Here is a 20,339-nt window from a genome sequence, read left to right as displayed (position 1 = left end):
GATAAATGGAACGTCAAGGGGAAATATTTGCATTACAAATTCACTTTATAGTAGTAGTACACACCAGGAAACCAAGTACAAAGTATTTAAAGCACATGGCTTCCAATCAGCATAGTCCCTGCTAATGCAAAAGTTGTGCATGGTGAGGAAACAGTTCCTCTAATTAAATCTAAGAACTCCACAGCTGTGTGACCATAAATTTTTATCTACATCAGTGGTAGCTGTAAAAGTGATTCTAAATTAAATTTTTAACTTTTGTTTTAAATCCTCTGCAAGGCAGCTTATAAATGATCTGCAAAGCCTATTTATATAGGCTAAATAAACTGTGCAAGAAACAAGGAAAAAAATTTCTATACACTTAGAACTTTTGCATACCTGTATTTCTGAAGGGAGCTGTCCCACTCTGTGTTTATTGTTTTCTCCTGATGAGAGAAGAAGCAACAACATCTGTCCCAGTGCTATGCCAGTAGATATAGTATTTATTAGCATTATTAAAATGTGCATACCATCCTTCATCTGAAGATCACAGGGTGGTTTGCAACATAAAAATACAAAATGAGAACACTAAGTACCTGTTCAAAAAGTATAAGAACAAAAACAAACTGATAATCCCCACATCCCAAAACCATATTTAAAAGTACAAAGAATGTTACTCACCCAAAGGCTCAGTTAAAGAGGAACATTTTCATTTGGCACCAAAAGATATCTAATGTCAGTGTCAGTTGAGCTTCCCTGGGGAGAGCATTCCACAACCTGTGAGCCACCACAGAAAAGGCCCGTACTCATGTTGCCACCCTCCAGACCTTTTGTGGAGGAGGCACACAAAACAGGGTCTCAGGTTATGATTGCAAGGTCTAGGTTGGTTCATATGGGGAGAGGTGGTCATTGAGGTATTGTGGTCCTGAGCCATTTAAGGATGTATAGGTTAAAACCAGTCATTTGAATTGGGCCTGGAAACAAATTGGTAGCTAGTGCAGTCAGGCCAGTTATATGCTCAAACCATCTTGCCTCAGTGAGCAACCTGGCCACTAAATTCTGCTTCACATGAAGTTCCCGAACCATATTCAGAGATAGCCCCACATATAATTTGTTGCAGTAATCCAACATAGAGGTTATGAGAGCAGAGGTGCACAAACTAGGCTACCCCTCTCCAGATAGAGGTGCAGCTGGACCACCAGCCAAAGCTCATGGAAAACATTCTGTACCACTGAGGCCACCTGAGCCCCAAGTGACAGTAATGGATCTACATGGGCCCCCAAGCTGTATACCCTCTCCTTCAGAGCAAGTGTAACCCCGTCAAGAGCAGGCAACCTCCTAGCCTTCCAGTCTAGGGCACCGCCAACTTACAGTGCCTCAGCCTTATCTGGATTGAGCTTCTGTTTATTGGCTCTCATCCAGTCCATTACTAAGTCAAGAAAATAGTCCAGCACATCTTCTGCTACACCTGCAGATGTAAAGGAGAATTACAGCTGGGTGTCACCAGAATATTGCTGAGAACATACTCCAAAACTCCAGATGACACCTCCTATCAGTTTCATGTAGTTTCATGTAGATGTTAAACATGGGGGATAAAACTGAACCTTGAAGAACCTCATTTGAAGATTCCACAGGGCCTAAGTGCACTCCCCAAGCATCACTCTCTGGAAATGACTGTGAGATTTTGATCAGCTCCGGCCCATCTGGAGCTGATACAGGCTCGTCTTATCTTGAGCCCAAGCAGAGTGTAGTCCCGCAATGAAAGGATAAGCAGGTAATGTGCTACATGCTAAAGTTTATTTACAAGCTATGCTGAGAGCATACAAACACACATCTTGCCTCTGTGAGAGCAGAGAAGCAACTCCCGTCTCTAACAAAGAAACGACAGAACACTGAAAAACAGGAAACCAGTGTACGTCACATCCAGTCTCCCATTGCCGTGGGAACCCAACAGTAACTCTGACTGTGGAATGTAAATAATGTCTTGTGACAAGCAGTCGCTGCAGAGTGAGGGAAATAGAAACCAACAATGACCATCCAAGAATGACTGTAACCATTGCAAAGTGGTGCCACCCATCCCCAAGTGGGACAGCAGCTGCAGAAGAATACCACTACTGATGGTATTGAAAGCCATTGAGTCGTCAATAAAAATTAACAGGGACATATTTCCCCTGTCTCTCTCCCAACAGAGGTCATCATGCAGGGTGACCAAAGCAGTTTCTGTGCCAAAACAGGGACTTAACCCCAATTAAAATGGATCTAGAATATCAGTTTCCTGAGAGTGCCTGGATCTGGTAGTTGGAACTAAAATCATTTGTGTAAAACACAGTCAGTTTACTTTGTTAAAAAAGCCTCTTTGTTTATCATTGCTTCATGCTGAGCTGCTAAATTCATTGTAATTTTCACCTTCTGTTTTTATTTTCAGCTTCTATCAGTGCTAGTTCTCTGGAGCTAGATCCTGTAGAAGGGAGATGTTGCTATACTCTCCTTCTAAGCATCCAAGTTGTTTGCATACCAGCAGATCTGTGTTGTATTATAAATGACACCTTAAATAAACGCAGAGAACAAAGTTTGTGGCAGAACTATAATATCTCATTAGAGGCAGGCAAACACATGTATCACAGGAGGCAATTTAAAGTGGAGTGGCAAATTGAATCAGAAATACACACTTACTGAGAGAATTGTGTTTGATCTCCTTAACTCTCATCTATGTTGGACGGCATCTAAAGCATCCATTTCCCCTCAAATTATTTCTGCTTGTAGAACTGGAGACAAAAGCAGAGGAATATCAGACTAGAAAGGATGCAAAACATTTCAGATTTGTCACATTAATATTAGAGACATCGGCTCATTAGACAGCAGAGCACTTTGGCAATCCTGAGGAGAGAAAGACTGCTCCCTCCCACATTTGCACCACTTTCAACACACATCAGCAACCCATAATAGAGACTGTGTGATACCTTGTATGTAAAAACAGCAACTCTATGGAACAAAAAGACTCTGTAGTGACACTGCATTGACCCTCCATGTTCACAGCTTGTTACCAGCATGGCCTATTCTGGCCAAACTTGAGGCATTGTGCAATGTCTGGAGAAGGCATAGAATTTGGAGTTATCTAGCACCAAAAAAACATGCAGCATAGTTCTAGGGTAGAAACAGAGAAGTTCATTTGGGACAGGAGTACAGAAATGAACTCCTTCTGTTCAGAAATGTTCCAAGTCATTATGACTTGAGACCACCCTGCCTTCTCTGAATTCCACCTCAATTTGTAATGGCTTGGGGCTAATCTGGCAATTTCCACCCTCCCCACATGTATCATTTACCAGTTTTAGTGAGGGGGAAGGAAAACAGAAGTCAAGGTGAAAGCCACTGGCTCCTTCAAATTGTTCCTAAATTACTGGCAGTGTTGTTGGTGTTATAATAAGAAAAACAATTAGACTACACAATTGTTACTTCATTGTTGCTAGACGTCAATGTAAGGATTTTGTTGTGGGGAATTTATTTTGCATCTTTCAGCTAGCATATGATGCATCCACAGTGACTGGTCTATGCAGTGAGGCTGCCATCAGTCACATTAAGCTCTTTGCATCTATAGGGAACCTGCATCCTTCCAGATGTTGTTGGACAACTGCCCTTATCTGACCATGTCAGCTGGGGTGAAGGAAGCCCAAAGGAAAAAATAATCTAGATGGCCACAGGTTACCCTCCCTAGCTCCAACAGATTCTTTTTATGATATGCTAGAAATGACAGCTAAAACTACCTCTGCCTTCCTTTTACTATAGCTTTTTGTAAACTGATGATATCTGGCTGGATCCAGGCTAAGAGCCCTGGTCCCCCCAGAAAGCTAACAATTACTTCCTTAACAATTACTTCCCTTTCACAAGAAACATGGAGAATTCTAAGCTTTTTGAGGGGAACAGGAGTTTCTTAACAACCCTCAGAACTCTTAACAAACTACAGTTCCCAGGATTCTTTGAGGGAAGCCATGTTTCTTAAAGCTGCACAACACTCCTTTAAATGTCAAAGTCAGGGTGGAAGAAGATTGGAAGAAATTTAAAGTTTATTTACAGAAACATTGTAAAATTAAGGAATGTTAGAAGGATGTTGGAATGAAATAATGCGGTTTTAGCAGAAATGCTATAAAGGATTAAGGAAAAATAGATTGCTAAATGGTGAAGGAGGGAAAGTAAAGTTACATTATATTAAGATAAAATAGAGGACAAAAACTGGAAAAGATGGAAAGGATTTGCTGAAATAGCTAATTGAACTAGAATACAAAAAAGGGAGGTGTGAGGAGGTCAAAGAAATAAGCAAATGAAAGATAAGTTATGGGAAGATTCATTGTATTTTTTCTTTTTTTTCTTTCTTTTCTTGTTTCTTTTTTTATTATTGTGATGTGATGTTTTGTATTTCTTAAATATGCTGTTTTTTAATTTTTTCTTTTTGTAACCCTTTAAAATTCAATAAATATTATTTAAAAAAATAAATAAATGTCAAAGTCAGTTGATACCAGAAAGAAGGACATGGTTTAACTCCAGCATGCTTTAATTCCACATCCTCAAGCAATCCAGTTGACTGCAGGACTACAAATGGAAAATACACCATGCTATGTAGCGTCCAACTGCATATGCTCCAAGGCAGGGCTACAGCGGCCATGTTTACAAAAGAGTCCTCTAATTGACATTCTTTTATCTCAAGGCTTCCTCTGTGTGAAGGGCTGCCTGGTCTAAGTCTCATCTAAGGATAAAGAAACTTCAAGAAGGAGACCAGAAGCCTTGAAACTGCCCATCTACCATGGGTACCTGGAAGCTGATTGAAGAAGAAGAGTTTGAATTTGATATCCCGCTTTATCACTACCTGAAGGAGTCTCAAAGCGGCTAACATTCTCCTTTCCCTTCCTTCCCCGCAACAAACACTCTGTGAGGTGAGTGGGGCTGAGAGACTTCAAAGAAGTGTGACTGGCCCAAGGTCACCCAGCAGCTGCATGTGGAGGAGCGGAGACGCGAACCCGGTTCACTAGATTACGAGTCTACCACTCCTAACCACTACACTACTGGTTACCTGACCACAGGCCTTCCCAGCATAGTAAGATATATTTATATTTAAATGAGAGTAATTATTTCTTAATTTGCATTGATGAAAATAGATTGGCTTATGCAAATGTATATGCAGCTCCATATCCTCCTTTTAAACTATGCGCAAGTGACCAGTCTAGACAGCACCCAGGAGTATCTTTTCAGTGTTGCCTCCCTTGCCCCTCTCCATGGTACCTTCTCTTCAGACCCTCCATAAAAGCTATCTCCATGACAAACAGGAGTGATTCTCCACTCTTGCTGCCGTGTGCAGGGCATTACAGCAATACAGCTATAGTTATGGTTGATGAAGCACCCCCATTACATTTCCCTGGTTTGAACTCTTTGTAAAATAATTACCCTCTGGACTGAAATTTCTCATGCTTGTTTTCAACCCAAGGGTGAGAAATTTTTTGGAAAGCTTCATAAACTCCCATTTGGGCATTTTATGAGAGAATGAAGGCTGGGAAATAAAAACAAGTGTTCTCTGCTGGCAAAGAAATATTTCACATTCTTCATTTGTGCTCAGGTAAGTTAAAAAACGGTTTCCTTTTCTTCCTCTTTTTCTTTTATAAGTCTAGCAATTATTCCTAACTGTGGTTTTCACACGGTGTGAGACATTTTATTTAGGGGGGGGATGCTTTTGAAAATTGCTTACATGGGTGTGCGCTGGCTGCTCTTTTCTCCTGCTATTTAGCAGCACACTTAAGAGCACAGTGCCCTGGGTAAAATTCCTGCAGTGGCTGTATCTTCTGCTTTCAAATTTCTTCTTCAAGTTCTCTTCAGCTGCATCACTAAGGGCTGTGACTAAGTTCACACATGAATATTCATCGCTCGATTTCACTTCACTTGAGGTCTCAAGACAGCTGACTATGTGAACTGTCTCCACTGGAGAGTGCCATGTTTGAGATGACATAAAGACACGTGGAATTTCCACCTGTGGTGTTAGCTCTGTGATGGCACATTCACACAAGACGATCACTGCTTGATGCTGCTTTTCAGGAGCAGGAGCATGCAAATAAAACAGGAAAAAATAAATATCACACATCAAATCCACAAACCAAATCCCAGTTTTTCAAGATGGTCTGAAATTCAAGCAGATCTTTGACCCTCCAGATTTACTATATAATTCATTGGCCCGTATTTGCAGCTTGAAGCATATGTCCCTGGAAGTGCAGTTCAATGATATCAGTGAAACTCGAATTTAGTTTATGCAACAGCTTTGCTTTATATCATAAGCTCTCTTCAAGCATGAGAGCTCCATTGTTGTTCCACATGAGAGCTGGGTCATGCCAAGTAGCTCCATGCCCTGGCACCTGCATAAAGAGGGATGGAGCCTTCATATATACAGTGGTACCTCGGGTTAAGAACTTAATTCGTTCTGGAGGTCCGTTCTTAACCTGAAACTGTTCTTAACCTGAAGAATCACTTTAGCTAATGGGGCCTCCCACTGCCGCTGTGCCGCCGCCGCACAATTTCTGTTCTCATCCTGAAGCAAAGTTCTTAACCCGAGGTACTATTTCTGGGTTAACCTGAAACGCCTGTAACCTGAAGCATCTGTAACCTGAGGTACCACTGTATAGCTATATTCACAAAGGCTCCATAACAATCCACATTTACTCTCCTCAGGGGATGGGGCTATTCAGTGTTTTCCTTCTTCCTCTGACCACTCATCACCATTCCACCACCAGTCCCCTGGCTCTGAGCGCTGGGGGTTCCCTTGGGGGTTCCCCAGCTGGTGCCTCCCACCACTGCCCTGCATCCAGCCAGTCCATGACAGGATTACGTTTTTAGCACAATGGAACAAGCATACTATTTGCATGTTCAGACCCAGAAACCTCCCCCCTAAATAAATTCACACTTGACTCAAATTTTGGTTTTGGTTTTTGGCAGAATTTAGGCCACAACTTTATTGATTACAGAAAGTGACTGGTTGCATAGGCTCTGGTTCGACTAGGTCAGCCGAGGGTGAACATCTGGATAAGCAGAAAGCCAGGAACAGGCTATCGCTGCCACCCAAATGTCCCCCTGGACTCAGGCATGGGCACAACCCCCTCTCAGGTGTTGACCAAACCATCGAGTCCCTGGATTCCTTTAATGGAATACCCTTCACATAGGGATGGCGAGAGTGTTCTCCCATCCCTATCACCTGAACCAGAGCCTATCCACAACCTTACAAGTTGTGACAATTTGCTACGCAACAGGCGAAACCCAAATGGCAACATCCAATCAGCCAAGTGGGAAAAATTCCTGCCGTGCCCCTGTCCTAATGACAGATGATGCACGGCGGTATAGCAAGGTCATACCGTCAACCCTAAAAGTAGGGAGAGGTGGGCAGGTGTTCCGAATGCACGCACCAAAAGAGGGAGCTCTGGGTCACGTGCATGGCTATAAATAGGTCCTTCAAACCATTTCGACTGCGTCCCATTGGCCAGATTTCACCCAGCTTTGAGGGACCTACCAATTGGGTGTTGTGGCTGACCAATCGTACCCACCCATAACACAAGGTGTTGGTTTCCAGGTCTCACTGCAATATGTGCCCTCTTTAAGGGAGGACCTGATTTGCCCAGGTGTAGATGGCCTCTCACAAAGCTATTCCAACTGGTTGTGGCCTGCATAGCTGGTTCAACCCAAATCCTTGTCTGTAGTCTGTCTCTCTTTTCCAGGAATCAGCCCTCTACTTTTAACCCTTTCCTTTCCTTTGTATCTGTTTATTTTCTTTCTGCTAAATGGCAGCCGAGGGACAAGAATTATGTGCAACAAGTACAAACAATGGGGAAAGCAGTGTTTGTTTAGTTACACATATACCGTACCTGGAACATTTGCATTGCAGAATGCTACTTGGTTTCCATACGTGTTGAAGCAAAGCTGCTGTTTCACTTACAGCTTAAAGCAAAAGAGCAATGACTGGGAGCTGGAAATTTCTCGATGTCTGAAAACAACCCAGGATGCTGAAGAAGTACAAGGAGCTGTGTACAAATCATAATGATCTAGGAACGAACTACGTTGGTTTGTAAGACAAGGAGAAGCAAACCTGAAACTATTCCTCATATTATATCCTCTTAAACCCAACATGCAAGAATGTGTGAGAGCATGCGTGCATATATATATATATATATATATATATATATATGTGATGGCTATTACCTCACTCAGCCTCTGGGCCTGTAGAACAGTAAAATTCTGAGCTACCCTTTGACTGTTGCCTCAGGTAAGAGCCTTAGGTGAGACTGGGTGAGATGCTAATTGCAGTTCCCACCTGCCCGGTGGCTAGATAAAAAAAAAAAATACACCCGGCTGAACACTCAGCTATGCTGCAGAGCAAAGCACCATGAACATTCACCAGCCTAAAGAGGTGTTGACCAGGTCAAAGTGCCAGGTCGGGCCAGCTAAAAATAATTGCAGTAAATCTCTCCTTTATCAATATGTCTTAGAAAGATTGCTTGAAATAGTTCCTGAAAGGGAAGAAGCAGCACAAACAGTATGACATGGAAGATGTCAGATGCCAAGACTGGTGGAAAGGAAGGTGTGTGTGTGTGTGTGTGTTGTTTTCCCTGCATCTTGAAACATCTGACAATTTCTAATGCTTGCTGTATAAATGGAATGAAATTGCGTTTTCCCTTCAGGCTGGCCAAGCTAGTTTCCTTTGGGACTAAACTAATAACTTGCTATACTACTGAAGACTTTCTCCCCAAAATTCTTCTCAGTGGGAATCTGAAATCTAATTGGACCTTCCAGAGTTGGACTGTCAGTCATTCTCATTTGCAGCTAATATTGATGCAGATAGAATTGCCATCTGTCCAATCTTGAACTAGCTTGGCAAGGGTTGTTTTTCATTTGTTTGACACCCTGCATTTCATTTCTATCATGTTTCAATGTTCATAAATGGGCAAACACAATGATTACATACAAGAAGTCAATTATCATGTGCAAATAAATATCATGTGCAAAGAAACAGTAACTTCACACACACACACACACACACACACACAATGAGATAGCAACACTAGGAATAAATCGTCAGGAAGAGTAAAAAGCTAGTCTATGGTTCCAAAAAATCTAAAATGTCCCATATGCTAAAATAAAATAAAAATTAATAAATAATGCAATCCAGCAGAGAGTGAAGTACTGTTTTTAAACCCATGCCCCCCTCACTGGGTTGGATGTTTAATTGAGGCTTCTTGTCTTTAAATGATTTGGCTGCAAAGCAAAACTTTGATGTGTTTGGGAGGATAGTGGAAGTTAGATTCTCAAATTGCCATGGCACTCCATGGAGTCCACTGTGGCCACTTATAGATTGCCACAGAAAAGGACATAGATTTCTCTCTGTCTGCAGATACATACACACATATGAATATGCAAATCTAGAAATACTCACTATAATTTAAATATAAACACAATAATAGAAATGCAATAGGTCTCACCATAACAGGGGAGACTGTGACCTATGTGTCTGCTCATGCTGCTTTTCAGGTATAATTTATTGTTGAGGAAATCCTTTCCACAGCCCCTCTGCCCTTCACCATCAGAATGTTTCAGATTTTGCACCGGAGCTGCCAATTTTAAGATTCCTCTCTGCTCACAGAACCCTATCTGTTGTGAGCAAAGTGGATTTGCACTTTGCAATCCAGACTGAAAGAATACCATGTCCCTGGATTAAAGGTGTAGAGAAAGCAAAAAAAAGGGGGGTTCCTATGTGCCAAATAGGGGCAAAACATTCCTACTCAGCACCAGCATGTAGTAATAGCTAACACCATACAACTGTGTCAGGTTGGATGGGTAGCTTGCCACACTAGAGAGAATGAAGCGTGAAGCACAGTTCATGACCCCTCTTCCTTACTGGCAAAAATGGCTCCTCATAGAAACTAAAGGAGTGACCGTTTTGAACTCTGATGGAGAAGTCTACTATGTGTCCCTGCCCCTGCTGCTGAATAAAGGGTGACACTCCTTAAAGTGTTATTGAGAAGGAGGAGGTGACACTTCATGCTAAGGATCATGGCGTATTTGTTGACAAATGGATTGCAGCAAGTCAAGTGTTAACACTGTACATCTCTGCTATTCAAAAAATGAACCGGTCAATTTACCTCACTGTTGTTCTTTGTCAGCCAAATAGAAAATCATTCTGTTGAAGTTAAATGCAGTGGAAAAACAAGGAAGTGGGAACACGTAAATTTTTAATCTACGCTCTTGACCTGAAGGAGAGACACTAGGAGTTGCCATAGTAAGGAAAGTGAACGCTCTCATTTTGGAACTACTGACTACTTTGGTGGAGTTTTTCCATCTTCTTACACAATATATCAGAGATTGAAAAACAGGAGCCAGTGAGGCCACGGATAGAGTCTCAAGATACAACAAGCTTTAGGCCTGAGACAAATGGTACAAATTTTAGCCAGGGGCTAGTAGGGTGAGAACAGAACTTTTGTTAAGATCCCAATTGTATCAATTCAGATTGGAGTCCCAAACCTCTGAACTTCCCCACAAAGCAAGAATTATACAGGATTTTATTTTGAAACAGGGTGCCCCAATTTGAAACAGGCACAGCTTGTCAGAATCAAATTAGCACTCAGATAGCACCTCTGCAAACAGCCAGAGCCATCCCAGCAGAGATCTTTATGTTGCTTGCTGTCAACATCCCTGCTATTGCAAAATATATTTTGGGGGATGGGTTGGGGGTTAGCATGGGAAGACCATGGAGTAAACATGACAAATTCTGTTCAAGCAAACCAAGTGATTTTTTTAAAGGTGTGTTTGAGGGCCTAACTACACAGGATGCTAATTGCGTTGCTTTCAATCAGTTCAGTTCATTATCCCCCTCTTGATTTAACGAAGGGTGGGACAATGTTCATCAAGAAGGCAGCATGCAGAGAGGGGGAGGTTTAACCTTTTCCTGCTGCCACACTTGCAACGAGCATCCACCCTTGGAAAAAAAGGTTCTATTGGTGCTCACTGATGTTCACCTGAATATGTGATGGCTAAAACTGTGCGAAGAGCATACCTCCAGAATAATGGAATTTACATGTTTTCTTGGAAGCTTTTGAACACCAGGGATTCTTCTTTAGCCATGGTACTGTATGCACAGCCAAAGAAAACTACAGTGTCCAGTCTTGATCACTTATGAAGCAGTCAAGCAGGGCCGAGATGGAATACATCAGCTGTACTGGCTGAGGTTGATGGGATTTGTAGTTCAAAACATCTGAAGAATGGGGACGACTGGAAATACATTAAGATTTCCTATTGACTGGGCAGAAAAATAAGACATATGAGATCATCAACATATTTTACATAGCATATAATCGGAAACCAGATCTGGCCACCCAAAAATGAGAATTGAAGTTCAAAATAATATTTGAAACATGGCATTTACATTTTACCATTGTAAGTGATACATTTTTAAGTTTGATTTTTTTTTTTGCTTTTCAATATTGTTGTTGTTAGATGCTGGTTTTGACCTTTAAAGCCCTTTGTGGCTTAGGGCCCTTGTATTTATGGGACCACCTCTCCTTGTATGCCCCGCAGAGGACCTTAAGGTCCATGAATAACCATAGTTTAGAGGCCCCGGGCCCTTAGGAAGTCAGACTATCCTCCACCAGGGGCAGAGCCTTTTCAATGATGGCTCCGACCTGGTGGAATGCTCTGTCCCATGAGACTAGGGTCCTTCAGGATTTAACCTCCTTTCGCTGGGGCCTGTAAAACAGAGCTATTTGACCTGGCCTTTAATTTGAATTCTTTTATTTCCCTTTTCTTCCCTCCCCCTTCTCTTTTATGAAGATTACCCACTCTGGGACCCCACAGCTAATTCTCCCCTGACCTCCTCACTGGCCCAAGTAGGACTAATTCAGCCAGCTAGCCCTGGTGACTATCTAATGTTCATTGGATGGATTTCCCACAAATTGATATTTGAACTTTGAATTTTATTGTTATTCATGTTTTTATACTGTATTTTATGCTGCTTCTTTGTTGTATTACAAGTAAGTGTTTTAAATTTGTTGTTAGCCACCCTCAGCCTGGTTTTCTGAAGGGTGGGGTATAAATAAAAAAAAATTATTATTAATTTATTATCGTACTAGTTCACAGATGGATGATAGCAGTCCCAATTGTGTATTGATTCTGTTTCATCTCTGCAAGTCCTCTCTAGGGATGGAGGAGAAATTCAATTCAGTACACATTTAAAGCCAAATCTATCAAATCTATCAAATTTGCACTTTCCAAAAATAATATGCAAATAGAAACACAGCTATCCTTTGAAATTCACACATATCTGAATTTTGCAATGTAGTTCTGATGTATTGTTGGAAAGCATGCATAAAAATGAATAGATTAGTGAAAATAGCACACAAAGATGCAATATAATACTAGAAAGTGCTTGCAAAAAATGTGTTTATTCAGAGAAATTCATACTAAAATCCTGATGATTTTTTGTGAGAATTTAAAACTAAATAAATCACAAATTGCTTCCAAATGCAAAGAACCAAATCTAAGATTGGAAAAATGTGAAACTGAGGGAACTAAAATTTATAGATCCTTCCATTCCAAGTCCTCAATGAGTTCTCCAAAATCAGAGAGGAATTAATTTGAGGTGGGGGGGGGGGACACAGACGCCAAATGGCTACAGATCCTCCACACTACCCTGTTTCAGGCTTCAAAACAACAGTGTGTGCCCTGCAAGTTTCCTCCTGGTTTGCCTTTTTAATTTCCTCAGCAGTTGTTGGCCTCAAAACACAGGGAAAGCGTATATTCTGTAAGAATAAATAATCTGCTGTCAGAAAATTCTCCCTGCTGAAGCATAAATGAGCTATAGGATCCCTGCCTCCAGCAGGCTCTGCCAGCCACATGGCTGGCTGTCTTCCTGTGGGTTGCTCATTACTTTAAGATGAGTCAACCTTCTGTTACTCCAGTGAATGCATGGTTGCCATTCTCCTGGGACAAAAGTCATTAAGGGGATTTTATTTTAGTCCTTCCAAATTGTTTCCTTAACTACTCCAAATACCTGGATTCATGTGGACTATAAGTAACACAGACAAGCTGAAGGCGGTTGTTTGCTGTTCATTGTTGGTTCCCAGCATTCTCTTCTCCTAATGAAGGTGCCAGGATGCGACAAGAAACAAGCTGCCAGCTATCACCCAGTTCTGCATCATAACCTTAACCCTATGTCATATCCATGATGAAGTGGAAAATGAGAGAATAAAAATAGAGTCCAGGGATTTCCCCCTTTCCCCTGAAATATTTTCTGAGAGCCCATCAGGGAAGATGTATTGTGCCCAGAGGATGAAAATATCGCTAAGTTGCTCGGTCCCAGCTCCTGCCAACCTAGCAGTTCGAAAGCACGAAGTGCAAGTATATAAATAGGTACTGCTCCGGTGGGAAGGTAACCGGTGATTCTGTGCGCTGCTCTGGTTCTCCAGAAGCAGCTTAGTCATGCTGGCCACATGACCCGGAAGCTGTATGCTGGCTCCCTCGGCCAGTAAAGCGAGATGAACGCCGCAATCCCAGAGTCGTCCGCCACTGGACCTAATGGTCAGGGGTCCCTTTACCTTTTACAGTGCTCATAGATCTCTAAGGCAGTGCATTGGTGGTTTCAGTTAAGCCCTACTGAGAAGTTTCTCTCTCATTCTTCAAGACTTTTAATGCATGATTTTGCATCTCAACTTCAGTAAAGTGTTGTCAGTTACAAAAAAAGTAGTATATTTTCATACACGAAGCCTACAAACCAGTTTGTATTAAAATGCAACGAGATCCTCTATACAGAGGAAATGTGAGCAACAACAACAGAAAAGGTTCTTCCTGCACACTAGCCTTTGTTCTGATGCAGCTGCTACCATTGTAAGTGCGATTCTTAGCTTTTCTAATTATTGCGTTTAGAGAGCTCATAAGTTGAGGTTTGGGAGGAACGTACAACAAAATGTCACAGTGTGATGTGCTTCTGTTAACCATGTCTTCCTTCACAGTTCCTAATTCTGTTCACTTTCCAACCAGTTTTCCATTTCATCCCAACAGTACATCAACATTCCATGGTCAGTGAGCATCTTCAGTCCTCACTGGGCTGCTTTCTTTTCCTTAGCTTTTAATTTTACATAGCTCAGTCCACCACAATGCATACTCTTTTGGCTGCAGCTCTGAATTGAATGCAGGCAAGAAAATGAACTTAGACATGTCTTGAGATCCTATAACCTACTAGAGAATATGGTCACTTCTTCACAACAATGTCCCTTCTCTGCATATTGTCGAAGGTTAGACCTAAATCTACAAACTGGTTTGCAAAAAGATACTTAAAACAGAAAAATCAGAAGTCCAGCTGAATATGAATAACTCATTGATTGTGCCTAAAGTGGCTCTTCAGGTTATGGCCAATTTTGCACAGCATCAAGGTTTTGTTACAGGAAAACTGACCTTCAAATACAAATAAGGAACTGGAGCTTAATTTGTTTCATTTACTCCTATAGCCAATCCAAATCCTTTTCCAATGAGAGGTACATCACACTTAGACTGTCTGAGCATGATAATAGATAATTGGATCTACCAAGTCTGTTTTCCTTTGGAGAGTTTTACTTCTAATACACTATTTAAAATTAAATGGAAACTGCCTGTAGAAATATAAATCACCAGTGGCATCTCGGCTACTGGTTGACCATTCAGCTTAAAGAAGGTTCAAACCAAATTGTTGGTTGCCAACAGGTAAGTAGTATCATCAAAGCAATATTTGCCAATGATACTGTCCAAGCTGATGAAGACCATGATTGGTTATTTTGTGAAAGATTAAGCAAGACAGAATGATAAAAGCGGAACTGTTCCTCCATTAAGTGTAAAAGAAGCAAAATTAAGGTTTTAACAGCATTTTAATGTACAAGAATTGCCAAAATTCATATCTAAATCACCACCAAATCAATGGTGATGGGTTGTAGGCAAAGGCAATATATTCATGATTTTTAATTGAATTTTCAGCAATATTATTTTTGTTTTTGTTTTTTTAAAGGTCAACTCATTGTGTTCAGTGTTTTGAACACTGGGACAAATATATGGTAAACTCAAATGCTAAATTAAGAGTAATGGCTGTTCCACAATATATCAAAAAGCAATTAATCTTTGACTTCTTACATCTTGATTTCCACTGAAAGTACTGTCAATGAGGTTGAGTAATCTATTAATATACAGGTTTTATTTCAAGTTACTTACTTAAGTTCATTATTTTCATTGGTCTACTCTGACTACAACTAACATTGGATATTACCCATTGATGTGTGTTTTTAAAATTCTGTGAAAGGACTTGCCCCACAATGTTCATGACATTGGTCAGTATCACTGAACACATTTTACCTTGTGAGATGTGCTAGGAATTCATAGTTTATACATAGCAATGAGTTGTGGTGTGTGTGGGGGGGTGTTAGGTAACACTTTCACTGGAGCAGTAATCACTAACCTTCTCTCAACCCACTGCTCATTCTCCTTTGAATTATGCTAAATCAAAAATGGTTCAAAGAAAGACTTTGTGGTTTGGCCAAAGTTTCTGAGAAGCCAGAAGCAAACAACCAAACAATTTGGCATATAGAAGAAGCATCAAATATTAATGTACTTAATTCCCTGACTTAGTGTGGGCAGACATATTACAAGTTCTGCTTGGAAGGCTTGGAAGCTGTTTAAAACAGCCTCCACTTACTATTTCTTCTGTGTGGCAGTTTTAGAGCTGCCTACATGGATTTCCACTTCCCGTTACCTGAAGAGCCTACATGGAACCAGGCATATGAAGATTTCCGATATAATGGGGACGATTTACCTGATGAACCATGCTATAAAATATAATGGCTTCGTGTTGAAATGGGTACTATAGAGAAGCTGAAGACTAGCACAATTCCTCATTAGACTTCTGCGTATTCTGAGACATAACATCTAACCCAAGTGTCAACATACACTTAGCAGGCTACCTGAGAGGGTATGCATACTCTGAGGTCAGACTAAATGCTGTATAAAGGCTACCAAATGACTTTGCAAAATATCAATTCTCATACCATGCAAGGCATGTGGTAGAGGTCAAATACTGCTTTGAGAAGGAGATTCAGGTATGTAGCCATGTTGGTCTGACACAGTCAAAATAAATTTTAAATTTTAAAAATTGTCCAGTAGTACCTTAGGACCAACTAAATTTGTTCTGGGTATAAGCTTTCGTGTGCATGTGAAAAGGTAACACTTCAGGTATCTGAAGAAGTGTGCATGCACACGGAAGCTTATACCCAGAACAAACTTAGTTGGTCTCTAAGGTGCTACTGGACAATTTTTATTTCTTAAAATATTTTTCGACTGCTTTGAGAAATGTTATGATTGAAAGGTAACATGGCAAAATCAGAAATTAAATAAATGAGAAGATATGACTTAAAGCAGGCTGCATGAAGAATTATAACATGGTGGGAAACGCAGCTAATATGTTTCATCTTCTGTGGATCAAGTCAAATAGGGTATACACAACACTTTTATTCTCAGCAGCTAAACGTTTCCAGCAATGCAATGTCCATATAAGTGCAGGGAGAATACTAATGATATTAAATAGACAAGGTACTCCATTCCAATCAAATGTGCACTGAGATTATTCATTTTCTTATACAATAACAAATGGACTTGTCAAAAACAAACAGAAGGAAGCCATAAAAAACAAAACACCTGCTATTACTTTCTTACAGATGTGCTTGCATATGGCCAGGGAGACAGACATATAAAATACTTTAATCATTGCCCAGCAAATTAATCGCTCAGCAGCAGTCACCTAGTCTCATTTATGACAAAAACAACAATAACAACAACAAAACTCCATGTTCTAGGCTCAGTGGGTTTTGCTAATTGTATCAAATATAACTTTCTTCATAGATTTCTTCCCTCTTAAGTTTGCAAGCAGGAAAATATTCAACATCATCATCATCATCATATTATTGTAGCATGATTTACTGGAATGCTTTAGTCTGATTCACAAGATGCTTGAGCAGGGGAATTCTGAATAAAGTTTATTGGCACTACAGTTATAAGCATTTGCATGATTATATATTGCTGCAATCTTGGGGAAAGCTCTCTGAAATGTCACTGATATTGCATAGTTAATGAGACAACTTTTAATTGATTGGTTCTGAATTGATTCGCAGAGCAATCCCCTAACAGAGATCTACCAGGAGTTTGTCTCCTCTATGTCTGTGATTCTAGGATATCAAAAATGATATCAAAAGTTGAACGACTTCCTCTTGCTCCATCAGGACTTTCCTCTCTTTTTTCCCATTCATGACTCCTTAAATGGGGATTCCCCTCCAACCCTCTGGAGCAGATTTGTGGATGGTGAAATACACAAACAGGTGGATGAGACACACAAGCAAAAGTCATTCTGCTCAACCACTTATTTAGCAGGATACTGCCCACAGAAATTATACTATAACATGCAGTATCAATCTTTAGGTTTTGAATGCATTATCTGGGCTATTCCCAAATATATATGCTTCATAGTTATGAAACCCTTCCAGCTAGGTGGTGCAAGCATTATTTGCATGCATGTATTCATTTCAGAGGATGTTCAGTCCACTAAACATTAACATAGGAAAATGCACAAAGAAAACTTTATAAAAAGTCTTTTTTGTCTTGCTATGTTTTCTGCGGTAAAATACATTCTCAATCCATAGGCCATTGACAGAAGACTCGAATGTCCATCCTTAAAATAAGTGTAGGAAATGCAAGGAGCCCTGAGATTTTTAACCCTGAAATGGTGGACATCCCTGATTGATTTTTTTTAAAGCTTTCCTACAACTCTCTTCCTCTTTCTTTTGTGCTAAGAAAGTTTTCTGCTCAAAGATTCTCTTGGAGTATGTTGGTAATGCATCCTCACTGGCATCTGATATCTTTCCAGATGTCAGTAAAAAGGGCATCCAGTCCACTTAGTAAGAAGAGTGAAATAATGTTACTAACCACAACAGACAAAATGGCTCCCCTGTTAAGAAGGCTTGCTGAGTAATAATAAAAGAGAGTGCCAAGGGAAACTTGAAGACCTCTTCTATGTCATTAATACACAAAACTGAGTGTCGATCAACAAGACCCGCCATTTTGGAGTCAGATACTCTCTTCTTAATGTTAGCTCAAAGTGTGTTTAAAAATTCATCAATCTCACTATACACATTATTGTGGGGAACAAAAGAGAGGGAAACCATTACTAAGGGCATGGCACGATGAAACCAAAGTCGGCGTTAATTTAAGCAATGGGGGCAAATTGCTAAGGCATTTAAAGAAGCACTTTCACAGCACATAATGCAGTCAATCTGTAAGTGGCAGTGCTTTGTGGGGGGGGGGGAGGTAATTGCTAACCTCCATGCTGGTACTGCTGGGTAAAACTGAAGAATGGGGCAGGGGGCTGGGGGCATTTTCACAGGAAGACAGAGCTGATCAGCAACAGCATTGGACCTGCCAAATGACATCAGTGCTGTGCAACAGCATGCCAAGGACATCCTTAATTCAGGCCCTGATGCGAACAAATAGCTGAGGTAAATGTAACAGTGTATGTATTTGAAAGTCAAAGCTAATGAGACATTTCATTTTTTGTTTGTGATATCTAAGAACAAAATATATGCACATTATGGAAGAAAACTAGGCATACTCTTGATTAAATTCACAATCCCCAAACTCCAACTCCCCCCAATTTTCTCCAAACTATACCCCATACGACAACTATACAACAGCTAATGAAGCTGCCACAGAAGGTAAAGGGGAAGATATGCTTCAACTATGCTGTAAATCATAACTTGCACAATGTATATGTGTTTTGTTTTCAGATACCATAACTTAAGTACAAAACTATCTTCTGAGAGGTGCTGACAGTGAACACAAGACACTACTCTCAAACTGAAGCCCAAATAAAATTGATGTGCATGGACATGGAAATGTCAGTTGATGGATTTTTTTATTTTTTTATTTGAAGTTAAGTCGCTGTACTTTAAACTTTAAAAAAGACTTGTGACTGACAGAAGGGAAGAAACAGGGCTAAAAAGGAAGGGGAAATTACAATAGAAAGAAAATTGGCCTCCAACAACTCTGAAGATTGAAACAAGAATGAAAACTAAAAATAAATGGTCATTTCAGCAATAGGATGCTTGTAGCGGGCAGCTGTGTTGCCAAAGGAAATGGCCTACACATGACTATTTTTAGATGCCATAAGTACAGAGATCAATATTACACATTGTCTATAGCCTGAGGAACAAAAGGAGCAAAGAGAGACAGTGAAATCTGATAATACATTTATTGAGTCAATTCCTTTGGAACAGACAGGTGTAAGGTAAAACTCAACGTTCCCCAACAGCTAAGCAAAACTGGTTGTCGCAAGAGTTCCAGTGATGTCCACACATTCTTTGTAGTCTTTGGGATTAAGCCTAATGGCCAAACTATGTGTAATACTAAATGAAAATCCACCACACTTGCTATTGGCCTGGGGTGTGTGTGTGGAAAATTCCCTTGAGTACCAATTGGGCAGTGCTGTGATTAAAAATGGCCAGATACATTTCAATCCCATTCAACACGCATTTAAAGCACATGTCTACCCCGCAAAGAACCCTAGGAACTGTCATTTCACCCTCACACAGCTACCTTTCACAAATTACAATTCCCAGGATTCTTGGGGGGAAGCTAGTTACTTTAAATGTGTGTTGAATGGGATTAAAATGTATGGTGTAGATTTGCTCTTTGTCAGTCACAACTGTAGAGCAATGTGAAGATTAGATCAGCCACTGATGAATGCCTAGAGGCATCTTAATGATAAAAGGGTGATTCCCTAGATTCATCCTAAAGAAGGAAAACTTTGGCCCTGCATATGATTGGCTCCTAAAAACCTTTAGAATACTACGCATGTGCATTGGCTCTCTGTATATTCCAAGCATTTTTCACATGCAAAATCAACATGCATGTGGGGGAATGGGGATGCACTGAGTAGCACCACTCTCACATCAGACACTTGGAGAATCCACCCGACTAGTGTCGGTCCATAGGCATCTATGAGGTGGGTATCCTTAACACATACATCTTTGTTCATCCAAGTTCAGTGTGACCTGGATATCCAGCCATGCAGATTTTGAGGTTTCATGGACACATTTGGGTATACAGCTACATGCATGAAGGCCTCCTCTGTACAGATATTTGCACTAGATGTGTAGATGTGTGAAATTAACTTAAAATGGTGGAGAGACAGAAAATGAAATTTCACATGAAGGCCTCAGAGGCTGAGCTCAGGGGTTTTTTTTTACCACCTTTCTCACACCAGCACAAATGTCAACGAGAATGCACATGAC

At 40.5% G+C, this 20,339-nt stretch overlaps 1 long non-coding RNA gene across 2 annotated transcripts in view; it reads right to left on the bottom strand.

The window, feature by feature from the left end:
- Positions 1-2,671: 2,671 nt before the first annotated feature.
- The window catches only part of LOC308479398, a 29,891-nt gene continuing 12,223 nt past the window's right edge, over positions 2,672-20,339 (bottom strand). The window contains exons 3-6 of one of the 2 annotated variants that reach the window (XR_013987663.1): positions 11,045-11,287; positions 7,863-8,018; positions 5,708-6,040; positions 2,672-2,741 (exon numbers count right to left, since the gene is read on the bottom strand). This is a non-coding gene — a long non-coding RNA (uncharacterized lncRNA). Of the gene's footprint in view, positions 2,742-5,578; positions 6,041-7,862; positions 8,019-11,044; positions 11,288-20,339 lie in introns of those variants that run through there. The other variant, XR_013987664.1, reaches the window with a different exon arrangement.

The sequence above is a fragment of the Podarcis pityusensis genome (assembly GCF_964106645.2).
Source record: "Podarcis pityusensis genome assembly, chromosome: 1".
In the NCBI taxonomy this organism is placed as follows: domain Eukaryota; kingdom Metazoa; phylum Chordata; class Lepidosauria; order Squamata; family Lacertidae; genus Podarcis; species Podarcis pityusensis.
This window is presented reverse-complemented; position numbering and strand designations above follow the sequence as displayed.